Genomic DNA, 19,573 nt, shown 5'->3' with positions numbered 1-19,573 from the left:
TTTTGTCTTGGATGGAGCTTGTGCTACCATTGAGGGGGACCAGGAAAGGCTTCTTGCAGAAGATGGGATTTTAACTAGTCCATGAAAGATGCCAAGACATTATTCATCCATTTAGTGTTTTCTTTGTGGATGTTTATGCCAAACTCTTTTGAGTAATTATGTACCTCACTTAAGAGATTGTGCAATACTCTAGGATTTGATTTAATCAACAAAATATCATTGACAAACAGAAGCATCTGGAGGACCTCACCACCTATCGGAAATATTTCATGTATTGGCACTCTGAGTTCAATGACCTCCATAACAGCATGTCAACTTTTGAGGATCATACGTCTCTATTTCACTCTTTGACTTATTTTAATAGAGGACTGTTGAACAAAGTTATCTCTGAGGGAGCTAGGTGGAGCAGTGGATAGAGATTTGGCCTTGGAGTCAGGAGGACCCAAGTTCAAATCCGGCCTCAGACAGTTGACACTTACTAGCTGTATGACCCTGGGCAAGTCACTTAACCCCAAGTGCCTCACCCCTCCAAAAAAATTTATCTCTGCTATATCTATCAGGTAACTTTTTATAGCATTGCTTATCTTTGAGAAACATGTTATTAGAGGAGAGGCTTTAAAACTATATCTTATTTTGTTCAAATAGAATCTGTTTTGTTATGGTCAACAAATAATAAGGACCACACAGCAAGTTAAGGCATAAGGGTGACAATTATCTCAAGAGCTAAGGTGAAAGAATATTAGAGAAAAGCTAAAAAGGTAAAGAAAGCTGACATATTCTTGACACTCTACCTTAGGTTGCCTTGCACTGAGATGATACTGTCGCCAACTAGTAGTATTGGAAACTATGTGATGCTGACTCCTATGATGCTTTGTAATTTTCCTGTGATCCACAAAGGACTGGACCATAGTTTGAGAACCTCTGATATAAGCATAATATTGTTTGGACTAACTTATTATTGCCAATCTACCTTCTATATAGCTTACATATACATAGTTGTCTGTATGGTGTCTCCTCCATTTGATAGTTAACCTCCTCCTAAAGCAGGAACTGTTTTTGCCTTTCTTTGTATCCCAAAGCTGACAGTGTTTGGCATATAACAGACTTTAAATACACGTTTGTTAACTTGACCTGATCCACTATGTGCCAGACACTATGGTAGGCAATGGAGCTATAAATATGAAAAATAAAACAAATCCCCACTCACAGGGAAATTACATTCTAATTACAAAGACAGTGAGTATACATATACCACCATTTAAAAAAAAATCTCTGCTCTGTGTTTAATAAAGGAATAGGAAAGAATTAGTTTGGGAGAAAGCTAGCAATATGGAAACTCAGATGAAGGGTGAAAAGAATAGTGAAAGTGAAGAGAGGGATGAAACGAGATAAAGGAAGTCAAGAAATGGGGAGAAGCAACAACAAACTTCATAGTGAAGAAAAGGGATCATAAAAAGGAGGGATCTGAAAGCAAAAAAGGTTAGAACTTTCCCCCTGCTGCTCTCCTGGACTTCATGATCTCCAGAAACTCATCATCCCACAAGATGACATCAACTCTGAAACTCACACCTCCTCAGCATCCTGGCTTCTAGGGCCTCTCCCCTCCTCTGATTGGAAAGGGTGGAGTGTGGACATTGGTGAACCCCTCCTAATTCCTCCATTTAAGAAGGATGCCTAGGCCAGTTGTCACCTCATCATTTCCCACCAGGCTACAGAACTTCATCCTGCCCCACCCTTCCTTTTCAGCTTCTTTTTACCTGTTGTCTTCCCCCATTAGACTTTGAGCTCCTTGAGGCCTGGGACTCTCTTTCACCTTTCTTTGTATCCTCAGTACTTAGCACAGTGCCTGATATATAGTAGGCACTTAATAAATGTTTACTGATTTGACTGAAAGTGAGGGAAATGTTTGTGTTTGGGATGTTTTTATACATTTGAATTAAAGCAAACTTTTCCAGTTCTTCAGTGTCTCAAAGATCATTTGCATTTGTGTAGATTTTTATTAGGTTAAAGACTTCAGGTTGAAGCTGAACTTTATTGTTTACTATTGGATCTTGAAAGATCTATCCATCCCTCCAGCTGTCTAACCACTTCCTCAGAATTGGCATGCTTGTATGCACTGGACAGATGATCTCATCTAAAGACTTTCCATTTAATCCAATTAATCAATCAAAAAATGATTATCTACTATGTGACAGGTACTCTGATCACATTGAGGATATAAGTACAAAGAATGAAACAATCCCTCCAAAAAATGAAAATTTCTCCTTCCAAGTGCCTTACATTCTAATGCAGGAGAAATCAAGTACATATAAAAACATATACAGCACAAAAAATAAAGTTAATAAATACAAATATATACAAAGTTAAATACAAGGTAGTTTGGGAAGGTAGGCACTAGCATTTGGGTGCTTCAGGAAAAGCTTCATGTGAAAGATGATGCCTGCACTATATCCTAAAGGAAGAAAAGGATTCAAAGGCCGACATAAGGAGGGATTACAATCCTGGCATGGGGAATGGCCAGCACAAAGCCACAGACATCAGAGATGGAGTTTCACGAGTAATAAAGGTAGAGAAGGCCAGTTTGGCTGGATCACAGAGCTGTGAAAGGGGAAGTAATGCCCAATGGGGCTGGAAAGATAGGTTAAAGCCAGCTTATATATAGCTTTAAAAGCTAGACAGAAAAGTTTTATTTTATCCTAAAAGCAATAAGAAGCCATTGGGGTTTGGTTGAGTAGGCAAGTCACATGGTTAGATTTGCATTAAGGAAAATTATTTTAGAACAGTAAGTAGGGTGTGGAAATACTTGGGGCAGGGAAACCTGTTAGGAAGCTGTTGCAAGAGATAATGAGGAAAGGTGATGAAATAAAGTGGAAGCTGTGAAAGCGGGGTGAAAGGTTTGGATTATAAGAGATCTTTTAAAGGTCGAAATGGTAAGATTTGGTAAATGACTGGATATATGGGGGAGAGAATGAGGAGTCCAGGGTAATGCCAAGATTATGAACCTGAGACATTGGGAGGATGATGGTGACTTTGACAGAAAGAGGGATGCTTAGAAGAGGAGAGGGTTTAAAGAGAATGATAAGTTCAATATTAGATACTTAGAGGTTAAGATGTCTCTGGGACAACCAGTTTGAAATTTCTAATAGACAACTGGTGATGTGACTCCCTGGATAAAGACTAGGGTTGGATATATACATTTGGTAGTCTTCAACACAGAGATAATATTATTAAGCCCTTGGGATCTGATGAAGTTACAAAGAGAGAAAATACAGAGGGAGAAGAAGTGAGAGCCTCAGATGCAAGCTTGGGGAACATCCCAAGGTTAGGGGCCATGACAAAGATGATGAGCCAGCAAAGAAGACTGAGAAGGAGCAATCAGATAGGTAAAGGAGGAGAGAGTAGTGTCATGAAAAATTCAAGGAATGCAATTTTATTATAAGCCTAAGCAAAGTGTATTTGTGAAGGTAAGAGCCGGTAAGAAAAAAAAAAGATTATCTAATGCCCCAAAGCAAGTTAAATTCAACATTTATTAAGCATTTCCTAAAGGTACTTTGGTAGGTACTAAGGCTTCTATTCTCAAGATATCTAAAAGAGTGAAAGATATGAAAGACTGGGAAAGCTCACAGACATTATTACTGTAGGAACACAGGAGATGAAGGAATTATCACTACCTACAAACCTACTTTCTCATTTCTATAAAACCTTTTATGAAAATGGTTTACATACAGATGAAACTATATCTTTGATGAAACTACAAAAAGGGTTCAGGGGCAGCTAGGTGGCACAGTGGATAGAGCACTAGCCCTGGAGTTAGGATGACCTGAGTTCAAATTTGACCTCAGACACATAGCACTCACTAGCTGTGTGACCCTGAGCAAGTCACTTAACCCCACTGCTTCGCAAAAACAAAAAACAAAAAGAAAAGAATTCAGGCAGGCTTTCTAGTTACACAAATGACTAAAAAGTACAAAAAATCATTAGTCCTTATGCCACACTCTTCCTCCTCCCCATCATACACTGCCTCCTCTCTCCATTTCATGATCCTCCATTTTTGCCTTGTATTCTACGCACCTTCCCATGTCAACTTGTGTGTTCCCTTTTAACAGATTCAACCTTACTCTCTCTTATCCAAAGCCCAATCTGGAATAATGGTAAAGAAAGACAGAAGAAAAGACCTGGATTAACCACGGATATTTGCCTAGGAACTAGTGTGTTTTGGGGGTTTGTCTGGTAGTTACTTTGGACTGGAGAGAAGAGAAGCTCACAATGAAGAGACCTCCCCACTCCTCTAAAATGCGTCTGCCTCTGTGACACTATTTGGCCAGCCCCAGCTCTGGCTGCAATATCTGAACCTAGTTTCAAGCCATAAGTACCAGCCCCTCCTAAGAAGATTCGTGACCTGAAAAGCTGGGGCTAGGCTGCAAATGTTTTGTTTACAAAAGAGTCCCTGGCTTCCAACTTAGGTGGTTTGTAGGTCAAAATAGCATAGAAATCCTGCTGTATCTCTTTTTCTTCTTTCTGTGTTTGGAGGCAGGATATATAGTACATGGGGGGGGGGGGGCACAGAGCAACAAGGAAGGGGAAAGTCCAAAAACTCTGACCTAAACTGTCCAAGACAAATGATCATGTTGGTCCCTGGTTTCTTTGTTTTTCTCTTCCCTCCGGTCATGCACCCAAGGGGCTTTCTGCCACCTAATCCTCAGTTTCTGGTTTTCTTTCCACTTCATGCAATCTGTTTCTAATCCTTGTGAAGAAATGATTCATAGCTAGAACTATATGAAAACCTAGTTTGTAAATTACCTGACAAGTTTCCTGGGTTACTGGTTTAAAGTGTAAATTTCTTAACACTCTGAAAAGCCTATTCATTCTGCACATAGTAGGCCCTTAACAAGTTTTTGTTAAATTGAAAGAACTATGCATTTGCTTGTGTCAGAGTAAAGAATTGGCTGGTCCAGGTTAATGAATAAAAGAAAATCTTTAGAGAATTGCTTGAATAAGAGTCCCAGATCTTTAGACAAGTGTAGCAGTGATGGATGTGAATGGATGAAAGAAAGAAGTTAACCCAGCACACCTGGGCTGAGAATTGAACTTACCATATTTCAATAGTGGATGTGTCTAGAATGACTACAAAACAAGGGTTTGTGGGGGCTACTAGGTCAATTGTCACAGAAAGTGTAAGGACTTCTGAGAGCTAAGTATTCCCAAGCCTTCTCCAAATTGATAACAACTTCTCCACCCCTGCTCACCCATATGCTTTATGTGGATCTTTATTTTACAACTCTAATGCTCTTATCTTGTAATATTGTACATTATAGTCATGTGAAGTGGTATCACAAAATCATAGCGTTAGGGCTGGGAGGGACCTCAGGCATCATGTGGTCTACCACCCCCTTTAAACAAATGAGGAAAATGAAGCCAGAAGATAGTAAATGACTCAACCAAGGTTTCACAGGTGGGGAGAGCTGGTATTTGAACCTCTGGTACCAAATCCAACATTATTTGGGCCTCATCACATTGATTCCCCAAGAGGGCAGGAGGGATGTCTTATCAAAACTTTGCATCTCTCACAGTTACTACAGTGTTCAACACATAGTAAGTACTTAATCAGCGCATGATATTGCCGTTCTAGGTACCCTAAGAAGATCAGCAGAACTAAGCAAACTGTTATGTAGTAATTAAGCAATAAAATCTATGACTCAAGCAGGCAGGAATGTCAGCAAGGTCGATAAAAGAAGGAAATCTATACCTTGCATTCCATAACCAACATGCCTCTCTACCTGTTTCATGGGGGAATGTTTTATACATTGATGTCACATTCTACATATGTGGTTAAAAGCTTTGGTATACAAAGAACTGGAAACAAAGGATATACCCATCGACTGAGGAATAGCTAACTAAATCATGGTTCATAATTGTAAAGGAATATTACTGTGCTATAAGAAACTCTGCATATGATGAATACAGAGAATCAAGGAACTGATGCAGAGGGAATTAATCAGGGCCAAGAAAATGCTACACACAATGACTACAACAATGTAAACTACCAAAAAAAAAATCAAACTGAATCTTGCAAAATTACACAGAACAAGTATAGTTTGAAAAAAAAAAGCATACATAAGGAGAAATTCCCACTCAACCCCTTTGCAGAGTGGGAAGTCCACAAGTGTTGCACATTGCATATCTTTTCAGATTTTTTTAATGTATTGATGACTAATGCTTTCTTTTTGTCTTTTAAAAATATTATTTGTTATATGAAATGACTCTCTGGGAGGGAGAGGGATGTTGAGGAAAACTATGGTGACAAAAAAGAGGCATCAATAAAAACTCATTTTTTCTTTTCCTGGTTGGGCCAGTGTTCAGTAGGGCACCAGCACGGGAGTCAACATCCGCCATAACAAGGATCAGAAAGTCCGGCTCAAGGCGCCCAAGAGCCAGGACATCTACCTGCGCCTGCTGGTGAAGCTCTACTGGTTCCTGGCCCACAGAACCAACTTGACTTTCCACAAGGTTGTAATGAAAAGGCTGCTCATGAGCCGGACCAACCGGCCCCCTCTGTCCCTATTCCAAATGACCAGGAAAATGAAGCTGCCCAGCAGGGAGAACAAGATGGCTGTGGTTGTTAGGACCATGACAGATGATGTAAGGATCCAAGATGTCCTCAAGCTGAAAGTGTGTGCCCTTCGTGTTACTGGCAATGCCCGAAATCGCATCCTCAAGGCTGGTGGGAAGATCCTTACCTTTGACCAGCTGGCCATGAGCTCACCCAAGGGCCAGGGCACTGTCCTGCAGTGTAGTCCCTGGAAGTACCGGGAGGTATACAGGCACTTTCGGAAGGCTCCAGGCACTCCCCAAAGCCACACCAAACCATATATCCGATCCAAGAGCCTAAAGTTCGAGCATGCCAGGGGCCGCTGTGCCAGCCAAGGCTACAAAAACTAACTCCCTTCCTCCCTGTTACATTAAAGATTTTTGGACAAAAAAAAAAACTTCATTTTTTTAAAAAAGTTGGGTATAAAAAATAAACCCACAACGTAATGAAACCTGTGCTTACTAAATAACTTAAGCAATTCAACTTTGTTGAATACATTATGATTCCCATCTGACACTAAAGTTACAAAGGAGCTGAACTGATTCAGTAATGTCCTAATTGCTATAAACTTTTAGACTATCAAGAAGGGCTAGGATTCAATCTCTGCTCACTTGTCCAGCTTTGGATCTTCTGTTGTTTAATTAGTTCTCTATTCAGCAATGTAGATTGCTTACAAGGCCAACTGGGAAAAACCTAGAGTCACCTTCTGTTTTCTAGCTCCAGTCCCAAGGCATCAAGTATTTCCTCTAGGCAGATTCTATGTATATGCGATCTTCTCCAAGAGAACGTAAACTCCTTGAGGACAGATACTGTTTAATTTTTATCTTTTCATCCCCACACTTAACATGGCCCCTGGCACATAGTAGGCACTGAAAACATGTTTGCCAACTGACAGAAAAAGTTCTAAAGAACCGTACCCCACTGACAGATGTGAGACAGAAAAACAGCCTCACCACAGAAGAGTTTCTTGTAGTGATCCAATTATAGAGAAGTGGATGGAACAAAAGCTAGCATTCTAGAGTTTAAGTCATTTGTTTGCCACTAAGCCATGTTCCCAGACTAACAACAGAACTTCTTTTGTCTCATTGAGCCCTGTTACATGGGGCTGTAAAAGAGCAAAATGACTGTGAGACAGATCTTTCCTATTTATTTTGCATATAGTCAAGCAGAAGCACTCAAAACTGACCTCAGCTGCACTACCAGATGGAATGGAATAATTAAAAGCAAAAATTCTTTATAGGCCAAGAAAATTGACAATGCTTGCCACCCTCTGGAAGGAATGCTGAAGACCTCAAGCCACTTGTATTAAAAAGGCAATGTGAAAAAAGCTTAGGCTTACCTTACTCACTTGGCAGTCTACATTCTTTGGCAATATACCTTGCTCCTTATATAAATGGTGTAATGGAAAGAGTGCTAGTTTCAGGATCAAAATACTTTCATTCCACTACCAGTTCAGACACTTACTACCCAAGAGACCATAGGCAAGTCACTTAATTTCTCTGATCATTAGTTTCTTTATCTGTAAAACAGGCACAATGTTTATATCATCTATCTCAAAAGATCCTTATAAGGGAAAGTGTTTCATAAACTATAATGTACAGTATATATGAGTTAACATAATAACTATTATTATTATTGCTAGCATTTGAGAGACTGAGGCTGACAACCTTGTGTGACCCTGCCTCACTTAAATCTAGTTCATGTACCAGTCAAGACATCATCTTGTGATGTTATTGGTCCTCTGCAAAAATGAAGAATGAACAATAATACCTCTTCAAAGTTCGTAAAGCACTTTTTAAATATTATTTTATTTTATCCTGAGAACAACCCTGGGAAGCAGGTGTTATTATTATCCTCATTTTACATATGAGGAAATTGAGGAAGATAAAGGTTAAGTGATTTGCCTAGAACTATACAGCTAATTTGTTTCTGAGGCCAGATTTGAATTCAGATCTTCCAAATTCTAGGTCCTGCATTTTATCTTCCATACTATCTAGCTTCCTCATATTATAAAAATCCGACTTTGAAAAAAATCCCAGCTAATATTTTTGTGATTGTCTAAAGAATTGTATAAAGTTTACATTTAAATGCAGCATCTGGTAAGCAAGATTTATTAATGATATTTGGACACAAATGATAATAAGTCTTATCTTGTACAATGGCCATTGAAGAGGGAATATAGCACCAGTGTCTATACTGTTATCAAATAAACAAAATACATATGAGATTTAGAAGGTGCTGCTTCCTTGGCATTTCATCAAAAGCCAGTCTTCCCTTTGCTCTGGAGAATTGTTTCTTAGAATAGACAAGAGGGAGCATTGAAGTATTTTGCCTTCCAAAAGTGTATGTTATAGTATAGCAAAAAGGGCAAATTGATTTGAGGATTACCAGTTCACTTTAGATATACTTAATGTATTAATTTCCAAAGATCATACATATATACACACTCTCTTTGTAAGGATTAAGTGTCCCAGGAAAGAACAATGTCATCGAAGCTAAGAGAGGAGAGAGTATATAGAAATACAAGGTGGTCAGTGGTGTCAGAAGCTGCAGTGATATTAGAAAGGATGAGATATATGTCAAATGTAAGAAATGATGAGTTCGATGATCTTAGAAAAGCATGGATAGACTTGCACGAAATAATGAAGAGCAAAATGAGCATAACCCAAGAGAACACTGTATATAGTAACAACAATATTGCTTTAAAAACAACTTTGAGTGACTAAGTTATTTTGACTCTTACAAATACCCAAATTAACTACAAAGGATATGTGAAAAGAAGATGCTATCTGCATCCAGAGAAAGAACTGATAAACAGAAGTATGCACAGAATGGTTTTACACATACATACACACACACACACACACACACACACACACACACACACATCTGTGTTTAACAGTAGCCATGTCTTGTGTGGGGTGGGGTAGGGGGAGGGAAGAAAAAAAGGAGAAAAAAAAGAAAGTTATATGATAACTTTATTACGTGTTTAAAGGGAATAGCAAGTTGTACATAACAGATTTGCAGTTTCATGTACAATTTCTTTTTCTTTCCTCTTCTGCTATGTCATGGAAATTCTTGTTTTATTTCTTAAGGTCAAAATGAAATAATTTTTTTAAAAAGAAAAATTGTGCATTTATGTAATTAGCATGAGAACAGAAATAAGCTTATGCATGAGACAAAAAAGAAAGGATGAAATGCAGCTTTAGGAAAAGATCAGAAATTTCATTCACCGAAAGACATGATTAACTGTGAGAATTATGAGTGAAGGATTGAGATAAACAGATTTTCAAAAGAAAATCTAACCTGAACAAAAAGAATGTTTCTTGGAAGATAGAGTCATGTGTTTTGAGTGAAATATAGAAACAGCAATGCCCTGACCTTTGTTCTAATTTCTGTAGGGCAAATAAGGCATTATTTTGAGGATAATAGTAAGAGGCAATGAAACACAGTATGTTTATAGTTTGACCCAGAATCAAAGCATCAAAGTCTGCAAATGGAAAACTCTGACCCATTCAGACTCAGAAAAGCTTGCTGTCAAAATGACAAGTGAAAACGATGTTCATTTGTTTCTTTGACATCTAAGGCACTAGCCTGCAGAAGTTATATCACAAGGTTAAAGAGTCAATACAGCTTGAGATGTAGAAATTCTGGTGTATTTGAGAAATTGTGTACGACATAAAAGTCAAGAACTAAAACTTTCTGGTTTCTGCAACGTGACCATGTCCGAGTTCACATTAGGCAACAAAACAATTTTGTTTTGTTACTAAAAAAACACAGTGTTAGTTACCTTGATTAGCCACTTTTTTCACCAGATTTGGCTATGAGTGGCTTTTGTCTATCTCCATCAAATCTACCCTCAAAGACCAAAGACGTGCCATCATTGAAGATATTTAGAAAAATGTGTTACACGCTCTTGACATTCCAAAGAGGTGTTGCACAGTAATAGCATCATTAGCATAAAAAGCACTTTACCTGCCAATCTTTACAGACAGGGATACGCTGGACAACGTCTAACAATTCAATCTCTCCCCAAAAATGTACATTTTAAAGCTGAATCTGTATTATTAACATTTTACCCATCACTTTCTTAAGTCTAAACAACAAAATAATTTTTAAATTTTTTATTTGTAGCATTTGACTATTTCTGAGGTAGAAATGTTCACACTGAAAATTTAACGATTCTCATGAGCTGATGCAAGATGGCTCCAGCACACTCCTCTTTGCAAAGGACAACAGTCATTTGTATGTATAAGCTCTGGTTTATTTCCTAAAAATCTGTCTCATTACAGACCCAGAATCATAGAACTGGAAGGCAGCTTAGTGATTATTTAATCTAAATCTCTCACCTTAGAGGTAAGGAAATGGAGATCTAGAAAAATGATATAACTTGATAGTTACACCTTTAGTTAGCCAGTCAACAAGCATATATTAAGAGCTTATTATGTGCCAGGGTGTCAGGCTTGAAGTCATGAAGACTTACCTTCCTGAGTTTAAAATCGGCCTCAGACATTTACTTAACCTTGTTTGTCTCAGTTTCCTCACCTATAAAATGAGCTGGAGAAGGAAATGGCAAACCACTCTGGTGTCTTTGCCAAGAAACCCCCAAATGGGGTCACAAAGAGTTGGACAAGACAGAACAACAGCCAGTGATAAGATCTGGCACTGGGTTGAATATTTGGCACTGGAGAGTGAGGTGTTAAGGACATCCAAGTTTCCAATCTGGGTGACTGAGAGGATGGTGACTGACTGACTGGTATCCCTGACAACAATAGGAAAGATCAGAAGAGAGATGGGAAAGGTAATGAGTTCTCTTCTGGACATGTCAAGTTTGAAATACTTATGGATCATCCAATTAGAGATGTCTAACAGGCAAGTGGTGATTTGTTATTGCGGCTCAGGGAGTGACTAGGACTGGACATATAGATCTGGGAATCATCTGCATAAAGACGGTAACTGAACTCAAGGGAGCTAATAAGATCACCAAGTGAGGTAATACAAAGAAAAAAGAGACAAGCCTATAGGGTCACTCATAGTTAATGAGAGTGACATGGAAGGAGAACCAGTAAAGAAGGCTATGAAAGAGAGGGTGGATGGTGTGGAAGAGAACCACAATGGAGCAGTTTCATAACATCAGGAGAAGGTGATGAACAGTATCAAAGGCTACCAAGAGGCCACCAAGTATGAGGATATATATATCTGCTGTACTAAAACTGCATTCGTTGTCTCCATATCTTTAAAAATATTATCTGCTCAATGAGGAATGTTCTTTTATATTAGTGAGTGAAAACCCTAACAGATCTAAGTCCTACAAAGGCTTCATGTTCTACTTTAAGTTGACTTCTATGAAAAAAAAAATTATTTTATTTTACTTTTATATCACTTGCAAACTTAATAGGCACTAAAATTTTTGTTGAACAGATGAGTGAATTCAATTGCCAAAAATTTCAGTGAAGAAGAAAAGGAAGTTGCACCTAGATAGTCTTTGGTGGGTCATGAGTTCTGTCTTAAAAGGTCACTAACAAAAGGTAAGAGGAGTATCACATGACCAGAGACAAATACAAGACTGGCACAAATCTATGAGAGGGTACAGAATAAGATGAAGTTTGGGGAAAAAAATCCTAAAGACAACAAAAAGGTGTGTGTGTATGTTTTTTCTTTGAGACCTTTCTCAGTGACACCTCTGGTACAAAAACAAAACAAAACAAAAAAAACAAAGAAGGAATAGGTCCATTGCGCTCCTGAAAAAAGAGAGCACAACTATTCAATCTTTCTTAGCTTTCTTTTTTTTTTTTTAAATTCAAGGACTACTCAAGAAAGGATAAAACAAACATGTCTCTAAGAAGTAACTGTCATTTCAGAAAAGTGAAGACATAGAAAGAAAGGATTTAGATGTTCTCAGTAAATTATATCCTAGAAAAGTGGTTTTCCAAAGTGGGGGAGGGGAGAATAACAGTGGAGAAAGGAGGATTGTGGCATGATTCTAAAGGGTGTGTGATAACATCAGAATGTGGGAGGATGGGTTGTATCCTACTCTCCCAGCGACCAGGCTTAACCTCCAACACGGAGACCTACCCTTCACCAACACCCCTCCATACTCCTTGCATCTCTCAACTCCCCCTCTCATACCAGGCATTAATCTCAGGAGAGTTACAACCTAACTACTACAGCAGGACCTACCCTCCATGTGCTCCCTAGATCACCTTGGTAGATACAGCAATGGTCTTTTAATTGGTCTTTTTGCCCCAAGTCTCTCTCTCTCTGCAATCCATTCTCCATATACTTGCCAAAGTGACCTTCCTTAAGGACAGATATGACCATGTCACTGTTCTAGTCATACCACTGGCTCCCCATTTCCTCTAGATGAAATATAAATTGTTCTGTTTGGCATTTAAAGCCCTTCAGTACCTTGCCCCAACCTATGTTTCCAGACTTATTATATATGACTCCCCTCCTGCACTTTACAATCCAGTCAAACGGCCTCCCTGTTGTTCCTCACACTCATAGAAAAACACAACTAAAATATTTAAATGTGAATAGGCAATTAAGATATGATGTTATCCATTAACCTGAACCACAAAAAGGAAGAGAAATGGATACTGAACACTTTCCACAGAACTGAAAGCAGAGACAATTGACTTTTACTTGTTTTTAATTGTGCGTGGTAAATATCAATGCCCAGAGAAATATGACTCCAACTGAAAAGCTGTTATGTTCACTAACTGGTAGGACCTAATACACAGCTGCCACATTGTGTTATCTTTCAAGAGTACCCATTGAAAAAAGAAATTTACCTGTTTGGTGAATCGAACAAAACAATTTACATTGATCAAATTAACTGGATAATTAATTATGAACAAACAATCAATCTAACACATACAGGTATTTTTCAAAAATAATGAAGTATATTCAATCATGTTGTTCTCATTAAATATTAGTTAATGTTATCATTTAATTATTGTTATTATTTAATGAGACAAGAGTCAAATTTTATCATTAATAAATAAAATATTTTAAGACACTGTCTAATCCCTATCTCATCTTTATACTTTATGTGTACATCTTATATTGTACATAATATACTTGCACAACAGTACAAGTATGTAATTTTTGAATAAATATACTGAGAAAGTGCGTTAAAAATTTTTCACTGATAGGTTCCACAATCAAAAAAGTTTAAGTAGACAAAACTGGGATTGCCTTAACTGCTACCATATCTTCTTTTTTACTTTTTCTTCTTATTTTTCATAGATTTTTATTGTTTCATTTTTAATTTTTTAATTTAATTTTAATTTTTTATTTTAATTTTATTGATTTTTAACTTTGCTCTAACAAGAAACTACTATCTTACAGTACTGAATGAACTCACAGATGAAATCACTAAACCACTGTCAGTAATCTTTGAGGAATCATGGAGAATGCTAGGAGCACCTGAAGACTAGACACAGGTAAACGTTGTTCCCATCTTCCAAAGAAAGGAAAGTGGATTCCACATATTTTACATTAATTTCTAGGAAATATCTAGAATAGATTATTAAAGTGTTTAAAGAAGCAATCATCACTAGAAGCCAACGTGGGATCACTAAAAACAAATCAGGCCAAACTAATTCATTTTCTTCTTTTTTTTTTTAAACCAGGATTATCAGAATGGTCCTCCACAAAGCTCTGTTCTGATGCTTCATCATCATGGCATGACCTTGGTTTCTCAAACGGGAAATGTCAAGAGAATATCAACTCTGGCAGGCTCTATGGTGTTGGAAGGACTTAAAGCTGTTGTTGCTGGTCCTTCATTTTTGAAGAAGACCAATGTCATCAAATACAGTCTCAGCAACAGACTAACTTATTCCCAAGAGCTAATCTAGTGGGTGACGCATTACCATTGGGCTGACCATGTGGTAATGAATTTTTAGGCCATGGCAACCCATGAAAGAAAGGTACTATAAACCATGAATGGAGTCCTATGAGACCCCCTTGTGCTTCTGCAGTGACAGTAGCAGAGTGGTAAAAAAGAGAAAAAAAGTGGGAGGAACAAAGGATGCTAAGAATCATAAGTTTTAGACTTTCTATAACCATTAACTAGCTATCAGATAACTAAACGTAAAATCATGGTCCAGTGCCCAACAATTTGAGAAACTGAACCATATAATTCACTATTGTTTCACTATAAATTAAATTAAGAAACAAAATAGAGTCATAGTTAAATGAAAGATTCTCTTTGGGAAAGCAAATTAAGTAATTGGCAAAATTTATTTTATTCTTCTAAAGATACATCATTTCAAAGAAGACTTGATTGTCTTGATTGTAACACTCATAAAAAGGATTTGGAAAAAGACTAGCATGAAAACAATTATAATTTATTAATCACTGTAGATAATGAAAAAGCAGATGGATTCTATTAAGAACTTTTTAGATACTCCTAATTAAATTAACATATGTTTTAATAGTTGGTGAATATAATGGAAAGGTAGAGAGTACAGTTTTTAAAAATGGTTGGGAAATATGCTTAAGGAGTAAGAAATAAGAGAGGCTAAAGATTTATAAACTATAAGAATGCTTCACACTTCTATATCATGAATGCTTTACTTGAGAAGAGAGTTGGACAGGATGAGCTTCAAATTACACCACAAAAAATGAAATTTATTCTGTTTTAACCAGACAGGAAATGACTGGTTACCAGTCTGGTAGTCATTTCCAAATCAGTTGTCTCTGAACAATCCACTTTGTTAGAGCAAAGATAAAAAACAATACAAAACAAGAAAGAATAAAAATAAGATGTGGTTGCAGCAGAGGCAACTCCAACCTTACCCATTTAAATAAGCTTCTAGAGCTTAAAAAAATGAATTTAAAATGACATTGATACAAATTATCTTCCTTTCCTAAGGAATTTTTACTAATGCATACTGATTGACACGACAAAGAGGCCATAAGAGGCTAAAAGCCACTTTAACCACCACAAGCACTTGAACTCCTTGCCAAGCAGAGAGAACTGACAACCAAGAGCAACACTGGTATAAAATCATTTATAAAATATTACCAAGAAAGATACTGCAGCTGCTTATAAAGAGCTAAGAAGTAGCAGAAATAATAAGTTTACAGAAGGATCGAGGAGAGACACAAATAGACTGACTAATCCTTTGAGCACTTAAGAAATGAAACTGGAAAAAGGTAACCAGACCAAAAAATGGAAAAGATCTGTCGGAATGGCTTTAACAAATTCCAGTATTTATTTACCAGAGACAATAGAGCCACCATATTTGGAATCTAGCTTCACACGAGGAAGCAGAAATGACAGTAAAGAAAATAAACATGGAAAGAAAAGGTAGACTAGACTAAGTATACACAGAGGTAGTCTATGCCAAAGAAAACAAAATTTGGGGAATGTTGAAGAATGAGTTCTCAAAGTATCTAAAAGAAGAGAAGATATTAAAAATTTGATGGGAAACATAGCCCATATTATTATCAAAAAAGATGTTCCCTCCAAATATCAATACTACTAACCCTACCATTTTTCCAACTCTATATAATCTTTGAGGGGAAAAACTGTGTGTGTGTGTGTGTGTGTGTGTGTGTGTGTGTATACGCACATACACATACATATATCCCACTGAAGATGAAAAAGAGTGTCAGATGAAGTAAAGATTCAATGAAATCAAAGAGAAATACCACTAAGCTCCTCAACCCAGTCCAGGAATGCAAAAGAAGTCAGAAAGCTTGCAAGTGCTCTCATTGGGTAATCCCACAATATCAAGAGCTCTAAAGGAAGGCCCTCAGGACCTTGGGCAGAAGATATATGGATAGGACATGATAAAAATCTGTGGATTGGTTGCAGTCTGCATCATTGGAGGGAGAATACAATAATGAAATCACCGATCCACTGATGTATCAAATACTGGACTAGAAGATTGGGGAAGTGCTGCTGAAATTATGTATCTAGAATTTGTCAAGGCACCTAACAAGGTTCGTTGTAGTATCCTTAGGAACAAGATGGAGAAGTAGCGAAGAGCATTCCTAACTGCTTAAATGGCAGAGTGTTAATTGATCAATTTCAACCCACAGAGATATCTCTAATGGTTTACCACAGGACTCTGTCCTGTCCAATATTTTTTACCGATGAGCTGGAAAAAAAAATACAGATACAACAGATCAGAAGGAAGAGCAGAATCTAATAGGATGAAGTTTCCTATGGACAAATTAAAAGTACTGAACTCAAGTTAAAAAAAAAATCAACAAAATAAGTAAGTACAAGATAGGGGATATATGGCTTTATAGTAGTTTAGGACTTAGGAGATTTGGTTGACTCTAATATGAGCTAATAATATGATGCGGCTGCCATAAAAGCTAATGTGATGCTGGGCTTCATTACGTTTTAATGGATCCATGATCTCATCTACGAGAATGGAGCCTCCAACAATTCAGATCATTATCCATCCATGCCTTTCTGTGAAAGCTATGAGAAAAGAGAAAATTCAATCAGAGTCAGAGGAAGAATTAAAGAGGAGGAGGAGAAAGTGATTCCCTATTCAGGAGTACTGAGGCAGCTATCTCTCCACCTAATAACAACAAAAGAGAGATCTGTTGTCTTTCTGAGGCATGTATACTAGACAACAAAGAACCTCTAAAGATTCATAAAAACAGATGACGACTACCGACTTCTGATGATTCACAAGGGCACAAATAATGCTGCCAGATGAAACCTAAAAAAGTATTGTTCATGCTTCTTAGGCAAGAATCCAAAGACTACAGAGGCACAGGCTGTGCTTTCTACATTGTTACCCACTGAATTAAAAAACGTAGAAGAGAAACATTAGTAATAATAGCTAATAGGTAAAGTTTATTATGTGCCAAGCACTGTGTGAAACACTTTACAATTATTAACTCATTTGATCCTCACAATAACCCTGGGACGTAGATGCTATAATTAACCCCCATTTTACAGATGAGGAAGCTGAGTCAAACAGAGATCAAGTGACTTGCCTACATCACATAGCTAGTAAGGGTCTGAGGCTGGATTTGAGCTCAGGTCTTCTGACTACAGGTCCAGGCACTCTATACACTGTACCACCTAATTGCATTAGTTCTGAAAGTGAAGAGATGGCTAAGATGATATTTTTATCACCACATCTTGTCTCATCTTACTCACTGAACTTCAACTGCTTCAGAGCAGATCTACAGAAGTATGTCCAAGTCTAGGCACCATATTTTAAGGGGAACATTGGCAGAGCGGAGCATTTCCAGAAACAACTGAAGTGGTCGCGGCCTTCAAAATCCTTATCACACATGAAAAAGAATCAAAGAACTTAAGATGTTTAAGCCAAAGGGTACTGAAACAGGCATTTAGTGGATGCAAGTCAGTTGCAACACATTCCTTGCCATATTATAGGTTGAATCACAGAATCATGGAATTTAGCCATCTATTTCAAACTATTACTCCTCCCTCAAAAAATTACCATCATCACATACTTCACACATCATCATTAGCCTTTCCATGAAGATTTCTATTTAAGGAGAACTCACAAACCCCCCTGTCTCCCCCCCCCCCAGATATACATGTCTTTTTTTTCTTTAATTTTTTTTTTTTTAGGCAATTGGGGTTAAGTGACTTGCCCAGTGTCACACAGCTAGTAAGTGTCAAGTGTTTGGTTTGAGGTCAAATTTGAACACAGGTCCTCCTGACTTCAGGGCCAGTGCTCTATCTACTGCACTACCTAGCTGCTCCCAGGATATACATTTCAACTTTGGACATCTTCAACTGTAAGGAAGCTCCTTTCTAACATCTAGCCTTCCACCCATTGATTCTGGTCTGCCTTCGGGGGACAAGTGGAATAAGAGTAATCCTCCCTCTTCATGACCGCCCATCAAATACTGGGAGACAGTTATCACTTCCTCCTTAACTCTTCTCTTCTTCAGGCTAAACATTCCTAGCTTCTTCAATTGATCTTTTTATACCAGACTCAAAACCCTTCACTGTCCTGATCACCCTCCTCTTCTGGTAATTTCAATTTTATCACTGCTCTTTTAAAATAGCAACACAAAGCATACAGAGCAGCTATTTCTTCTTTAATTGCTGGAAGCTATGCCTCCCCTTTTTTCCTTTTATTTTTAATTTATAAAATTACAGAAGAATTTCCATAACATAACAGAATTTTTAAAAAGATGATAAAATAATCATGAACCTTTTTTTTAACCTTTTTTCTTCCCTCCCCCTCACCCTAGAGATGGCTACCATTAAACACAAATATATATATATGTATATATGTATATATATACACATATATAATCATTCTATACATACTTCTATTTATCAGTTCTCTCTTTGCATATAGAAAGTATCTTCCTCCATAGATCTTCTGTAGTTATTTTGGGTATTTATAATAGTCAAAATAACTTAATCACTCAAAGTTGCTTTTAAAACAATAATACTGAATATTGTATTCAATAATAGCTACATCTCTCTTAATTCAGCCCAAGATTATCTTAGCTTCGAGATTTTTAAAGTTCCGATTGAGCTTGCAGTACACAAAAACCCCAAGATCTTTTTCAAACAGACTGCTGTCTAATCATGCTTTTCTCATGCTGTACTGGGAGGTTAATTTTTTGAAACCAAAATAAGACTTTACATTCACCCCTGCTAAATTTCACCTTACTGGGTTCAGCCCAATGCTCTAGTCTGGAACTATCTTTTTTGCCTTGATTTTGCACCCCCCACCCCGGTCTATGTTAGCTCTCCCTCTCAGCTCTGTGTCATCCAAGGAACAGATTTTTAAGACTGGATAGGAGAAAACTTGGCAAGAGACATAATGGTTGTCTCCAGATACCTAAAGATCTGTCATACTAAAATAGCATTTGACTTGCTGTATATAGCTTCAAAAGACAGAACCATATTCAATAAATGAAAGTTACTGGACAGCAGAATTCAACTGCATAGAAGACCTAACAACAGGTATTGTCCAAAATAGAAATAGGTTGACTTGTGAAACTACCACA

The 19,573-nt window shown here is 37.5% G+C and overlaps 1 protein-coding gene and 1 pseudogene across 2 annotated transcripts in view; one reads left to right on the top strand and one right to left on the bottom strand.

The window, feature by feature from the left end:
- Positions 1–19,573, bottom strand: part of ADAMTS6 (ADAM metallopeptidase with thrombospondin type 1 motif 6) — a 339,960-nt gene that overhangs the window by 179,244 nt on the left and 141,143 nt on the right. The gene's annotated exons all lie outside the window — the stretch shown is intronic.
- On the top strand, positions 2,507–6,939 carry LOC110222326 (large ribosomal subunit protein eL18 pseudogene; annotated as a pseudogene).

Source organism: Phascolarctos cinereus, unplaced genomic scaffold, assembly GCF_003287225.1.
Source record: "Phascolarctos cinereus isolate Bilbo 61053 unplaced genomic scaffold, phaCin_HiC Scaffold_4;HRSCAF=312, whole genome shotgun sequence".
NCBI lineage: Eukaryota > Metazoa > Chordata > Mammalia > Diprotodontia > Phascolarctidae > Phascolarctos > Phascolarctos cinereus.
Note: the sequence above shows the minus strand (reverse complement) of the source record. Positions and strands in the feature narration are given on the sequence as shown.